General features: G+C 47.9%; 1 long non-coding RNA gene across 1 annotated transcript; it reads right to left on the bottom strand.

The window, feature by feature from the left end:
* Window positions 1–3371: 3371 nt before the first annotated feature.
* Window positions 3372–6171, bottom strand: LOC125964557 (uncharacterized). Its single transcript, XR_007477685.1, has 2 exons — window positions 5983–6171; window positions 3372–4538 (listed from the first exon to the last, which is right to left on the bottom strand). It is a non-coding gene; the product is annotated as an uncharacterized LOC125964557 (long non-coding RNA).
* Between the last annotated feature and the right edge of the window lie 7276 nt (window positions 6172–13447).

Raw genomic sequence — 13447 nt, 5'->3', positions numbered from 1 at the left:
TGGTTTCTCCAACTCATTTAATACTCCCCAAGCCTTAGAGGGGTGCTTTTCTTCCCTTTGTGGGGTTCTGAGACCACATGAGCCTACTGAATGCTCATGGCCCCATGTAACCACATACCAGGGATATGAACAGGAATCCCAGCGCTCTCTACTGGCCAGACTTCCCTCTGAGCAGCCGTGTCATCAGAGAGTAAGACCAGGCCTTTCCCAGGATTCATCAGAACCATTTCTGTTACCCATGCCGGGAAGCAAAGCAAAGCCATACTCAGGAAATAATGAGAAAGAGCCATGAAGTCAAAGGAAAAAGGAAAACAAATTGATAAATCAGTTGTGTTGGCTCTAAAGAAGAAACTAAGAACTCCAAGGCGATACACATTATTATTAAAACAGGAAAAATTACTCTGTTTGGACATGCTCTTGACTCCTGTTTCTTCATCTGCTCAGACTCCTGATTTCTAAGCCCAGGTTGAGAGTGTGGAAGTTGCAGAAGGGGCGCGGAGGAAGAGATTTATCATTTATCATCCGAGGAGGAGATCTGACATTCCTTCCTCACTCTTCTAGAAATAAAGGGTAGATTCATAAAGCAAGAGCACTTCCATAAATTTTGAGAACTGTTATCATCAAAATGAAGCAAGTGGTCCAGAGGAAACTAAATCCATCCTCATTGCTGCCGCCCCTCCCCCGGGCAAATGCTTGCTCACATTGCTGAGAATCTGATGTGATTCAGGGAAGGCAGAGCCAGTCGCCAGTAACTTGTTGGTCCCCCAGTAAAGATGCCACCACTTCTAACTATATGGAAGGCCAGTGCACCCAGAACTCTAGGGCCTTCTACATCTTGGTAAGGACATCCCTTCCCTTTCCTCCCTCCACACTGCCCCCTCCCCCCCCCCCCACCTGAGGCATGGCACAGAGCAGGTACCATGCTGCTCTGCCACCCAGCTGGGGTGGCAGGGAAGAGAGGCCCCTGATGCGGGAAGAATGAGCCACCACCTCGGGCCCCAGCCCCATGACCCCTTATTGGCTCTTCCCACCTTCTAGGGGATGGACTCTGCCTGGTATTTCTTCGAGATCTAAGCAATCACATCAGGGATCCAGGCACAGGTCAGGAGGACAAAGGAGGTAGCAACACTTTATATTTGCACAGCGCTTTACAGTCTGCAAAGTACTTTCACATAACTTCCTTTAAGAAGGTTATCATTACAAGCCCTAGATCAGGACGCTGGGGCACAGTGTTCTAGGCTGAACTGTTTCCCCTTACAAATTCATATGTTGTTCTAACTGCCAGTATTTGGAGAGAGGGTCTTTAAAGAGGTAATTACGGTTAAATGAGGTCATTAGGGAGAGGCCCTAATCCAATATGACCAGTCTTTGTCTTACTGAGAAGATTAGGACCCGGAAAGGAAAGACACACACAGAGGAAGACCATGTGAACATTTGGAGAACATGCCATCTACACAACCAGGAGAGAGGCCTCAGAGGAAACTAACCCTGCTGACACCTCGATCTCAGGCTTCTAGCCTCTAGGGCTGTGAGAAAATAATAATATCTGTTGTTTAAGCCCCCCAGTCTGTGGTACTTTATCATGGCAACCTGAGCAGACTGGTACTCAGAGGACAGTCGCACAGCCATGGAGCGGAAGAGGTAGGGTTATTCTCCAATTCGTCGATTCCAGTCACAGTATTCCTTCACCTCCCAGGCAGCATGCACCTCTGCACGAATTAGGAAAAAGCACCCCTTCCTCAAGATACTGCTGACTGCCAGAAAACTGACCTGAGATAGTGTGACGAGAATGGTGCCCCTGGAGTTGCTCAGTGCACGACATGCACCGCCATACAAGGCAGCCTAGAGCGGAAAACACACTCGGACACCCTCCATGGCAGAGGGTCGCACAGGCCATTGATCAGGCTGAGGCTCCCCAAACGCAATCTACTCCGTGATCAGGACCTAAGATAAAAAAAGCCACTGAGGTCTCATGAAGGTCCAGGCAGCCCCTGCATCAGCAGGGCTCAAAGAAGTAAGGCTTCCTGTGTGAGACCTCAGGGGCACTCACGATACACAATCGCAGAGGGGCTTGCAGGCAGCCCCGGCTTGCCATGGCATGATTTTAATATTGTACATACCGTGAAATCCACACGTACTTTATTAGGTTTGCTTTTTGCCTGAATAATTGGAGGTTTCGATTTAATGTCGATTTGGGTCAACTGGCCCAAATGTTATATATCATATTGTAATTAAAATTGTATCATATTGTTGCTTAAAATTATTTTCCAAAGAGTTGTTTTTGAAATAAGAACAAGCTGGGGACGGGGGTGGGGGGTGACAGGGTATGGTCACAGTTTGCATGGCCATTGTCCTAACATCAGCCTTCTCATGAAACAAAAATCTATCTGTCTGTAGAGAACAAACATATGGACACCAAGGGGGGAAAACCACAGGCGGGTGGGGATGGTGGTGTGCTGAATTGGGTGATTGGGATTGACATGTATACACTGATGTGTATAAAATGGATGACTAATAAGAACCTGCAGTATAAAACAAACAAAAAAAACAACTAATACTAAACTTTCTTTGGGTTACTTGTATGGAAATACATTAACATAAATGTTTCAGACATTACATGAATTTTCTAAAAATATTATAAGTTCTGGTATAATATTATAAGTCATAATTCTAGTTATTACTTTAAAATGTATATCTCAGAAATAACTAAATTTCTTTGTCAATTGAATTATTATGAACTTTCATCAAATCTTACCCGTGGTCATTTTCAAGTCTTTTGTCATTTACAGACAGTTCTGGGTGTACTCTGATGCTTTTACAAAAATGTTCCTATAAAAGGGTTTCATCTTCAAGGAATTCATGGAAAAGACTCTGACAAGTACAGGTTTCTGGTAACTGACTGTACTGCTGAACTGAATGAATAAGCATTTTCAGAACTCTAATGGAAAACTGATGAATTCATAAAAGTTTTAACAAAAGATCAAGAAAAAAAAAATTAGTTACATGGGACTGAGTGAACTGATGAGGATGATAATTTTTGTGACTTTCTGTTTGAATTAAAAAAAAAAAATCCTCCCCCCCAAAAAAATCTGTCTGTCAAAACACCTTATATTTTCTCAGATAAAACAAATTACTGAAGGACTTTTAGGAAGTACAACTGTCTCTGGATATATCCTTTGAAAGAAAATGATTACTTATTTTAAAAGCAATTTTTCTAACAGTGAGCAAAGAAAAATTATTATATAAAATGAAAAAAAAAGGAGATGCAAATAGCATGAGAGAAAGTTCTCTTAAAAGCTCATGACAATGTGGTTTGTGCACACAAGGAAATAGAAGCTGTATTTCGGGTGTACAGTGCAAAGCAAGTGGAGTGGAGTAAAAAATACTTTTTATTCGACTGGCCCCAGTCTCTCTTAAAGAACAAATTTCTTGTTTGAGAAAAAAAAGAAAACAACAACTGTGTTACACTGTATGGTAGGTTAATATTTTCCAAAATTGTCAATATAATATTTCTGGTCTCCAATATCCTTCCAGGAGGTAGCATACTGCCTTTAGGAGATGGTGTCTATCCCCTGCCCACCTTGAAACTCAGAGGGTCTTTGGGAATAGAATGTGAGGACTAGAACGCAGCAGTGTTCTCTCTCCACCATCCCCCCCGACACATCATCTCCCCCACCTCTCTCACCACCTCTCTTCCCACCTCTCTCCTCCTTCTCTGTGTGTGTGTGTCTCTCTGTCTCTCTCTCAGAATGTACATGCTTAAAACCCAACCACCATGCTGTGCGGTGCCCAGAAACCCTATGGGACCTGAGGTCAGAAGGCTCTCACAGGGAGCGTTCCGGGAGAAGCACGGGAATATGACCATACTAAATTGTAGGGCAGAGATCAAAGCAAGTAGAAGTCCAGGGGAGAAAATGCTCTACAAGAAAGGAAATGAAATCACAGTATATGAGTTGGCTCAGCAGGGAACAATTGTTACAATGTCATAATAACACACTGAGAGTGTAAGGGGAGGAGGTGAATAAAGATGTTAAGAGTGAAATCCTCCAGTCTAGTAATAAGAAATCAACAGATAATGCGGAAAAGATGGGTGTCAGGAAATGACAGTATCAGCACATATGGACGGGATCAGCAGAGTAATGGTCCCCAAAGACGTCCAGATCCTGGAACCTGTGACTACGGTGCCTTATGTGATAAAAGGGACTTTGCTGATGTGACGAAATTTACCACCTTGAGATGGGGAGATGATCCCGGATCATCCCAGTGGGCCCAGTGTAACCACAAGGGTTCTTAAAAGATGGACGAGGGAGGCGAGAGGATCAAGAATGAGGTGAGACCATGGAAGCAGAGGTCAGAGTGATGTGACTATGGCTGTGAGGTCGGAGGAAGGGCCACATTCCAAGGACTGTGGATGGGCTCCCGAGGCTGGAAAAGGTGAGGAAACAGGTTCTCCCCCAGCCTCTCCAGGAGGAACACAGCCCAGCTGACACCTTGATGTTCGCCCAGTGAGACTCGTTGCAGACTTCTGACCTCCAGAACTGTAAGATAACAGATTTGTGTTGCCGCCACTAAGTTTGCAGTAGTTTTTAAAGCAACCACAGGAAATTAACACAGGAGGTAATGCCCAGAAGCAACAGCTCAACGGGTGAAACGGTTTTCTGGGAAGCATGGCTATGGGGGGAAAGGAGTGGCTCGAGGGACAGCCCTGACCGTCTGTGCCTTTCTGTTCTAGATAATTCTTCAACTACGTGCATCTGTTTGATAAACATTTCTTGAGCTCAACAAGGGGTCCCTCACATCCTAGTCACTTAAAGAGAGGAAGATGGGAGAAAACGGACTGTGGTTCCTCCAGGGATGGAGGCTGAACAATTAAACAACCAACAGGGGCTCCATGTGAGCCTCTGTGGGGCCCCCCACCTACAAGGTGGTCTGAGGGGTTTTAAAAGATGCCCAGGGACTTCCCTGGTGGTCAAGTGGCAAAGAATCCACCTTCCAATGCAGGGGACGAGGGTTCGATCCCTGGTTGGGGAACAAAGATCCCACATGCCGCGGGGCAAGTAAGCCCGCGTGCCACAGCTACTGAGCTCAAGCACTTCAACGAGAGAGCCCACGAGCCGCAAACTAAGACCCGATGCAGCCAAAAAAATAAAGAAAATAAGTAAATAAAATCTTTTAAATGATAAAAGATGCCCAGACCCTGCACCCAGGGGTCCATCAATCCCACTTGCTTCTCACCTCACAAGACCCAGAGCCAGGCAGAGCCGCCCCGGGCGGCACGGCCCCAAGGCCATGGGCACTGGGAGTCAGCAGAGATCAGGATGGGTTGGTGACGTCAGAAGGACCTGACGTGCTGCCTGGAGGGCCGGCCTCGAGCTGGCCTTAAAGAATTGGAGACTTCTGATGAACGGCAGGTACGAGGGGCAGGTGAGTGCCGTGTGTGTGTTGGGGGACACTGTCAAGACCACCTGGGGCTCCACGTGGATGGGATTCAGCCCAAGGGTGAGGCCTAAGAGTGTACAATCCACAGCTGCATATTTACACCCCTGCCGTGTCCAGCCAGCTTTGCCAGACACTCGCACCGCTCGGCTTCATTCGCAACGTTGACTTGGAGATTTCCTGCTGAGGTGGGCAGGTATCACTCAGAGGGGCGAGAAGGAGCCCACGGCTCTTCCTCTGAGCACCTTGTCTACCATTGATTCATTCAACAAACACTGTTCCAGCACCTCCACGCACCAGGGGCACTCTAGGCACCGGGGATCCTGTGATGACCAGGACAGCCTGGGAGCCTGCCCTCGGGGCCCACCGTCCAGTGAGGGAGTGATGCTGAGCACATGCGTTTATGGGGTGGGTGTGGAGGAACGCTTTGAGGGAACGTAAAGCAACGGGAGGGAAGAGAGGGTGTGTCCTTTCAGAGGGAGGAGTCAAGATATGACTAAGAAGGTGACATCTGGGAAGACGGAGTGGCGGGGGGGTGGGACTGACCTCGACTTACGTATCCTGGCACTGCTGCCGGATCTCCTGCAGGACCTAACGAGGTTCTGTGGTTTCTCCTCTGCCTCTATCGGTAAGACCGGCGACGGTCCCACTGCCACAAGAAGCCATTCCAGATGTTTGCTCCCATTTGCAGATGGCTCGGCTGCCCAGCTCTGCTTGCTACAAGCATGTATCAGCTGTTCAGCTCTGCTTGCTACAAGCATGTATCAGCTGTTCAACACACCGGGCTGAGAGCTCTCCAAAGACAGACGCAGGGGCTTCCCTGGTGGCGCAGTGGTTGAGAGTCCGCCTGCTGATGCAGGGGATGAAGGTTCGTGCCCCGGTCCGGGAAGATCCCACATGCCGCGGAGCAGCTGGGCCCGTGAGCCATGGCCGCTGAGCCTGCGCGTCCGGAGCCTGTGCTCCACAACGGGAGAGGCCACAGCAGTGAGAGGCCGGCATACTGCAAAAAAAAAAAAAAAAAAAAAGACAGACGCAGACACATGGTGACACTGTGGACAAGGCGCCTTCAGGAGCGCCGCTCGGTCTGTCCCCCCGTAGATCCTTCCCGGGGCCTCCGTGGTCTGTATAAGGCACACGGCTAGACACACAGAGTCATCAGCGGGGTTTAGTGTCGCTCTCTTTGGAAACGGCACATCTTCTGAGTCCCACCCAGGGCATGTCCGCCTGTTGTTCTCTTTCGGCTGGGCCTTAGCCTTACAAAGGCGCACACGTGCCCACGGCACTTAGGCGGAAGGAATTGGGGCACGTGGCCTCGGCGCTCTGAAAGCATCCTCCCCTTTAAGGGGCTGCGGAGGTTAGGCTAGGTTCAGAAATCAGCTGGATTTGCTGAGATTTTGCAGCAGAGGTTCCTAAACTTTGGTGTGTGCTGAAAATGCAGATCCCCAGGCCCAGAGAGAGATTCAGATTCAGACGTTCAGTCTGAAGAGGAAGCTGCAATTCTGCCAGTTACAGGCCCCCAGGAGGTTCCCGTGCTGTTGGTCCACAAAGCACACGTTGAGAAATGGTTTTACTGTTTTACAAACCAAAGGTAGTGTTGGAGGCGAGTTTTCTGAGATGCCATCTCCTAGGGCGGCACACAGTCAGAACACAGAACAGCTTCCTTTTAAAACCAAAGCGCAAACCCCTCAAAAATTCGAGCAGGGGCTTCCCTGGTGGCACAGTGGTTGAGAATCTGCCTGCTAACGCAGGGGACACGGGTTCGAGCCCTGGTCTGGGAAGATCCCCCATGCCGCGGAGCAACTAGGCCCGTGTGCCACAGCTACTGAGCCTGCGCGCGTCTGGAGCCTGTGCTCTGCAACCAGAGAGGCCGCGACAATGAGAGGCCCACGCACCGCGATGAAGAGTGGCCCCTGCTCGTGGCAACTAGAGAAAGCCCTCGCACAGAAACGAAGACCCAACACAGCCAAAAATTAATTAATTAATTATTTTTTAAAAAAAAAAGTAAAAATGAGTTGATTTAAAAAAAAAAATTCGAGCAGAGAAGTGCTGGAGAGGGATCCCGCATAGACAAAGTGTGTTTTTCAGCTCATCTCCAGGGCTCCCAGGCTCTTCCCTCCACGATTAACTTTCCCCTTGGAGTGTTGCTGTTTTTGTTAACTCTGATTTCCATGATGCCCATCAAAATTCCAGTCCTAGATCAAAGTCTCTTTCCTCTTACTCCCTGAGGATAACCAAAATTAGCTGATATTTGCAAAAGAATGTTAATATAACTAAGACGGCAGAAAACTAAGGGGAATCCTATTGAAAATACAAATAGCAACAAAATGCAAGTTTCCAAAATGGAGGTTTCTGGTGCTAAGATGACCATCCACCAGCGGTGAGTGGGTGCCTCCCACCCGCCACCCCCAGTGTCCTCGCCTCCTGGACTCCTGCTGCCCTGTATCCCCCTCCAACCACCGGACAACACAGCCATCACCTCCTCTGAGAACCGAGGCAGGAAATGGAAAGATGGTTTCCTACGCTCTCTCCATAGAGTGACCCCACCCATGCTGCTGCCACCCGAGGGGCTCTGGTCTCTTTAGCCCCAAGCTCTGGGCTCTGGGCTTTGCAGGGGCGCATTCGTGCAAATCCCATTCATCGCACACCCGTCACTTCACGGGTAAGCACAGCATACGTGCCATGATAATCCACACCCAGAGCAGCTCACACGCATGTCCCCTGCAGAACCACTCTGGAATTCCATGAGACACAACTTTCAGAACAGAGCAAAGACTTGAAAACTGGCCTCTTGGATTTACGTCCAATAAAAAATGTCCAGCTCTCCAACCAAGAAGTTTAAGCCTAACTCCCCACTTCACACCTTATCAGCAGCCCCCGTCTGACACACGCCCTCCTGGATTCTTATCTCCGTAACTAGTTCTTAACCTATAGGAAAGGACCACAGCTACAATGCCTATATTTCCATAACAAAAAAAAAAAAAGAAAGAAAGAAATTGAGGGATGACACACCGAGTGTTTGTTTGGATTTGTGAATTCATGTGTGTGTAACAGTCGTACAACTCCATAACAGTAAGTTGCATTTAGACATTTAACGGATCACCTTAACTGAAAAGAATCAAGTTCCACAGAACGAAGGCTGTCCTGGAGAAAGTGGGATGTGTGGTTGCCGTAGTAATCGATATCTTCCAGAACGAATCCGTGCTTGGCTAATTACAGCCTTCTATTTTTAAACTCATCTGCATTCTTCTCCCCCAAAGCCCAACATTTCTCACACGACTTCAGCAATAAAATACTATTACTGTTATCCGTACAGACTGTGCTGGTCTCAAAATAACTTGTTTCCAGTCGGCCTCTGCATGCCATGTGAGGCAAGAGGCCCTTGTTCCCCACGCACATGGAAGGCCAAACGGACACCTTTGAATGAGCCCAAATGCTTTACAAAATGGGAGTAAAACAGCAGCATGGAATTCCAGGGCTCCAGCTGTCTTGTGAGCACCCGGGGCCTGGGGTCGGGGTGCAGCCAGCTGGGCAGCTAGCCTACCACCGCCCTGAGCCAAGGCCCAGGCCTCTCACTGTCTCATGGGAAGCTCTTTGGTAACAAACCACAGAGGTGATGGAACAGAAATACTGATGGTCAGTCTGGAGCCTATGGGATCGTCTCAGGTCATCCCCCGGGCTGTGCCAAGGCCCAGTACCCCCAGCCTGAGAAACAGCTTCTAGCAGCCTTCGACCCTTTGAAAGCCTGGCTGCCTGGGGTCCTGCTAACTCCATCTGAAGACCTGTCCTTCCCAGCAGGGATGTGGTGCTGTGGAAATAGATGAAGACCACCCAGTGACAGCAGGCAAAGGCTCTCATTTCTTCCCGGCTTGCTATAGCAAGGGAGCTGTACTGGTATGCTAAGGCTCCTGTAACAAGGCACCCACCACTGAGGGTCTGAAACAGCAGAAATGCGTTCTCTCACGGTTCTGGAGGCCAAGTCTGAGAGCATGGAATCAGAAGAGCCGAGCTCCCTCTGAAGGTGTTAGGGAGAAAGTCCCCAAGCGTCTCTCCTGGCTTCCTGTGGCTTGCTGGCAACCTTTGGTGTTCCCTGACTAGTAAATGCGTCCCCGGGTCTCGGTGCAGATCTCTATGCAGATCCATTTCCAAACGTCTTTGTTTTCTAAGGACACCAGTCGTATTGCGTTAGGGGCCCACCCTGTTCCAGTGTGACGTCATCTTAACTAATTGCATCTGCAATGATCCTATCTCCAAATAAGGTCACATTCTGAGCTGCTGAGCATCAGGACTACAGCATACGAATTTCTGGGAGTTCCCTGGCGGTCCAGTGGTTAGGACTTAGCACTTTCATCGTCGAGGGCCCGGGGTTCAATCCCTGGTCGGGGAACTAAGATCCCGCAAGCCATGCGGCAAGGCAAAAAAAAAAAAAAAAAAAAAGTGAATTTCTCGGGGACACAACTCAACCCATAACATTTGCCTCTGGCAGAGACTCAAAGGCAAGCAAAGCAGGAAGTGGGAAAGCTTTAGCGTGAACGAGAGGGGAGGCTTCAGGGGGGCCCTGATGGGAGGCTGCTGGCACAGGGAAGCTGGAAGCAGCTGACTAGAAGTGGGCATCCTATGTGGTTGGTTAAGAAAAGCGCAAGTTTAGCTTTCTCTGGCTGGTCCTGAGCTGGAAGTCAGGGCAAAATTTAGGGAAGCTGGCAGTCACTGACCAAGTCCTGGGCGTTTTGGGCCCGTAGCTGCAGAGGTTCTATTTATATCTACGTGGTCTCTCCATGCTATATTCAGTCTCTCAGTGCAAATGACACCTCCTGAGGTTCTCAGGATGCTTCTGGGGCCGGAGTGGGAGGCAGGTGGTCTGGAAGGCGCAGCACAGGAAAGGCTCAGTGCCTACGAGAGCAGACCCACGATGGGCAATCCCACAGGGCAGACCGGCTCAGACCCTTGTCTAGAGAAGAGGCAAAATGCCCAGGGGCCCCGTCTGCAACCTTCTCTTTTTATTCCCACAAGGCTGAGCACAGAATGTGTAGTGAGGAAGTGTACATACTCTGACCCTAGAGCAGCGGTCCTCTGGCTTTTGGGTTTAGCTCCTCCCTTTAAGGACCCCAAAGAGCTTTTGCTGATGTGGAGAATAGCTGTCAATATTCACCACATTAGAACTAAGAGATTTTTAAAACATTAAGCCCATTACATGTTCATGGAAATAACATTTTATGAAAAATAATTATATTTTCATAAAAGAAAAACACTGCAAGAGTGGCATTCTTTTAAATTTTTGCAAATCTCTTAAATGTCAGCTGGAATCTCATGTCCGCTTCTGCGTTCAATCTGTTGGGATATCACACATCATGTGACCTCTGGAAAACCCCACATTACATTCATGAGAATGAACAAAAGCTAATGTGGTAGGATCATCATGAAAAATAGTTCTGACCTTGCAGGCCCTCTGCAGTATCTTGGGGACCCCCAGGAGTCCCCAGACCACAGCCATAGATTCACGTGTGTGGACCAAAGTAGAAATCAGACCCGCAGCAAGCCCGGGCGCACTGTGATGTGAGAGAGGAGGATTATAACCCACCTTAGTCAAACAGACTCATCTCACAAGTGAGGAAAATGCCCCAAGCCTGAGCAGAAGGTATGAAGTGTAAGACGGGTCAAAGTCAGTGACTTCCAGCATCTTCACCTCCCACCTGAAGATGCAAAGTCAAAAAAGCAGAAATGAGAAATGAATAACCCCTCATTGCTTGTTAGTTCCATTTTTCCTCCACTACTTCCAAGATTACAGTTGTCGCTCAGGGTCCAAGGGGGATTGGTTCTAGGACAACACCCCACCCCCAGGATACCAAAACCCGAGGATGTTCAAGTCTCATACAAAACAAAACGGCATGGTATTTGCACGTAACCTACACATATCCTCCCATATACTTTAAATCGGCTCTAGATTACTTGTAAAACTGAGTACAACGTAAACGCGATGTAAATCGTTGTAAATACAGTATAAATGCAATGTAAATAGTTGCCGGTGTGTGGCAAATTCAAGTTTTACTTTTTGTAACTTTCTGGAATTTTTTTCCAAATACTTTTGATCTGCGGTTGGTTGAATCCAAGGGTGCAGAACCTGCTGCACGTGCAATTAGAAACTGATTGAACTGATGGATGTTGGGGAGCATTCGTGCCCCCACCCTCCCCGCCACACACACACACACACACACACACACGAGTCCTTATTAGACCCACCCCAGCCAGGGAACCCAGGCCAGGAGCAGAAGGGCAGTCAGGATGCAGGAGCTCCTCTCTTTTCCAGTCTTCTGCCTCAGCCCCACCCCCTTTCTCTCTAACTGCTCTGGGCTCCTTCCTCCTCCTTCCCCTTCTGACTCTGGCATAGCCTGAATTACACTTTACCATAACATTTAAGATGAAAGAAGTAGCTGGCTGGCCACTTACTAGAGTAGATTAAGACTAGTGGATGGGGCTTCCCTGGTGGCACAGTGGTTGAGAGACCGCCGGCCAATGCAGGGGACGCGGGTTCATGCCCTGGTCCGGGAAGATCCCACATGCCGCGTAATGGCTGGGCCCGTGAGCCATGGCCACTGAGCCTGCGCGTCCGGAGCCTGTGCTCCGCAACGGGAGAGGCCGCAACAGTGAGAGGCCCGCGTACCGTAAAAAAACTAGTGGATGAAAAGGTAAAAAGAAAAAAAAATTAGAACGTTTTTGAAAAAATGCAGTTGCTGTAATTCTAATCCTTACCTCATACTGTTCCATCCAGTGGAAGAGAGAGGGTCTCTCCTAGTGGATTTACAGAACGAGGAGAGACTGTCTCCAAGCCCACCAGCCCCAGGAAGACCTCTTTGCATCTCCTTGCCTCTGACTAGTTTCTGTGTCCTTCCTTGAACTAGTTATTGATGGCCAGAGGCTTGGGATTCCCTGATTGACTTAGGGATCCTTTCCTGGAGCTGGGGATGGGTTTCAACCTCTTCAAATCTTGTGGCTAAGAATGGGGAGGGAAACAAAGGGTTCTGTTCATGAAAGGAGGGGGCTTAAAGAAAAAGAAGACTAACACCCTTCTTTAAAGTGGTTGATTTTATGTAATGTGAATTTTGCTTCATTTCAGTAATAATAATACCCTTATTTTAAGTCTTGTTTAATTTTTAACTTTTTAAAATCCCATTTAAAATGTTTATTTCAGCCATTGATTTAATAAGGAGGAGGAACCTGGAAATTCTGATTCCATAAAATGTGATAAAAAATATGTGTTAATTTTTAAAGAAAATTTAGTGAATCGTGTAAAGTTTCCTTACATTATACTCCAAATGTAAAGAACAACAAATTAAATATGGACACAATGATAGAGAATCAGAGATACTCAGCTCAGTTCTCAAAATGAAGGCTTGAAACTCCAGAAGTCCCCTGCTTGATGGACCTGTATCTACCAAAAAGTAGACATTCAAGCAGGGCTTCTAGCTCTATCCCCAAAGGCACAAAGACAGGCGTGATGGAGAAGTTGGGGGAAAGTAAACCATACAAGGACGAAACTAGAAATTGGAAGTATTGTTTGTTAACCAAAATTTCAGAAACGGGGATCTGATTGAAATAAAGAGGTATTTCTTTGGGGTTTCTTAGGATTGCAGCCAGGAGACACGGATTCCAGGGGCACCTGAACTGTGTTCCACAGGACCACAAAATGGAGAGAGCTTGTAAAGGCAAAAAACTGCAAGGCCATTGTTAGTTACATGAGTTGTTTATCAAGAATTATAATGGGAGCTGGCAGGAAGGATTGGTTGGGGTCCAAGGTGGTTACATAGTTATAAGGGAGAACAGCCTTGAGACCACAAGGTTGCAGTTGGCAGGTGTTGTTTTAAAAATGACTGATGGTGTCCTTGAGTTTGGTACAGTTCACAGAAAGTCCAAGTTCCCAGGGGTGCAAGGACGTGTCTGAGACCAGATCCTCATGGCCGCTGACTCCTTTTTGTATGCCTGAGCTATAATTACTCCATTATGACGTCAATCTGTCATC

The sequence above is a fragment of the Orcinus orca genome, chromosome 5 (genome assembly GCF_937001465.1).
Source record: "Orcinus orca chromosome 5, mOrcOrc1.1, whole genome shotgun sequence".
Classification (NCBI taxonomy): domain Eukaryota; kingdom Metazoa; phylum Chordata; class Mammalia; order Artiodactyla; family Delphinidae; genus Orcinus; species Orcinus orca.
The sequence above is the reverse complement of the archived record's forward strand: the minus strand, read 5'-3'. Positions and strand labels throughout refer to the sequence as shown.